The 1,457-nt window shown below is 40.2% G+C and overlaps 1 protein-coding gene across 1 annotated transcript in view; it reads left to right on the top strand.

Moving 5' to 3' along the window:
* LOC111233339 (cytochrome P450 26B1) overlaps positions 1-1,457 on the top strand; it is a 35,742-nt gene that overhangs the window by 23,796 nt on the left and 10,489 nt on the right. The window lies entirely within an intron of this gene.

Genomic DNA, 1,457 nt, shown 5'->3' on the forward strand with positions numbered 1-1,457 from the left:
TGTGTGTGTGTGTGTGTGTGTGTGTGTGTGTGTGTGTGTGTGTGTGTGCGCGTGTAGGAATAGGCGAAGTACTCACCCAAATTGAGCAATTATGCATAATCCAGCACAGACGGGTTAAATGGCTAAATTCACAGCGTTACACAACCTCCTTTGGCTTAACGAATATTTTCGCCCAATCACCTTCCAGTCTCTCTCTGACATTATTTTTTTATTTATTCAATTTTTTTTTTTTTTGGAGATCTTCCTGAATATTTTCCAGATGATGATTCTCAAACATGTTCGTCTCGTTTTCAAACCCTCTGATGTAAACAAAAAAACCAGCCGACAGCTGACTCAGTTAGAGTTTGAGTAAACTGTTGATTCACAGATGTAGAAACCTTTGACCCAAATGGCTNGTGTGTGTGTGTGTGTGTCTCCTGTGCTTCTGCTCATCACCAGTAGAGGGCACTGCCAATTCTGACTGAGCTGAAGCCCATTCTGACTGTCTTTATTTATTTATTTATTTAAAAATCAGTGTCGAAGGTGGAATTGCACAGAAAAGATGCATGAATTAATAGTTTCTATATAGTTCAGGACAATCCTGATAACTGCAGCTGAGTGGTTTCTATATTCCCACTGCAGCTGAGGGATTACATGGTCTTCTATTGCCAGCAGTAATTATGACTGTCCATGCAGAAATCTCCAGTGGCATTAATAGTATATAGAGTTGCATAAGTCACATGTTTGGAGGGTCATTGTAAAAGAAAATTGCAATTTTATTCTGATGTTTATTAAGCATCAGTGTTGTATTAAGAGGAAGTCAGGACTTGCTTGTGCAGAATTAAGTACAGGGTAGATTAAACCATAGCAATGGATAATATTTTATGAGCTCATCTCATGTTTTGCATGTACAAGCGCTTAAATGCTTATTCTGCAGAACAGCTAGTAACTGCAGGTATGTTTAGAGGAGTAAAAAGTGCAGTATTTCCCTTTAAAGCGCTGCAGAGTAAAACCAGAAGTCTAATAAAAAAAAGAAAGAAGAGAAACTCAAGTTAAGTGCCAATACAGCAGAATTGTACTTCAATGCAGCTGTATGTTCGTTTCCACCTCTGGAAAGTAATTCAATAAACTACAAAAATACATGTTCTTCAAGCTCAAGAAGCACGTGCATGTGCATATAAAGGAAACAGTGCTGGTGTGATAACTTCAACATGGTTTCAGAGGGATCACAGGGTGAAATAATGTGATTTAGCCCGCTGTAACATCGACCTTCACCTGGTTCGCACCTTGAAAGTGTTTCAGCTCGACAACAAAGCGATTCCTGACGACAGAGGCAGGGAGAGACGCGTGGACTGCTCGTTCGACCGGGAGAAAGGAGGAAAAGGAATAAAAAAAGTATTTTAAAAAAGGAAGGATGAAGGGGCAGGGAGAGACGGGAAGAGGTGGGAGTAAAGAGAGAGAGGGAGAGAGAGAGAGAG

This window comes from Seriola dumerili, unplaced genomic scaffold, assembly GCF_002260705.1.
Source record: "Seriola dumerili isolate Sdu_G_001 unplaced genomic scaffold, Sdu_1.0 BDQW01000388.1, whole genome shotgun sequence".
Taxonomy (NCBI): domain Eukaryota; kingdom Metazoa; phylum Chordata; class Actinopteri; order Carangiformes; family Carangidae; genus Seriola; species Seriola dumerili.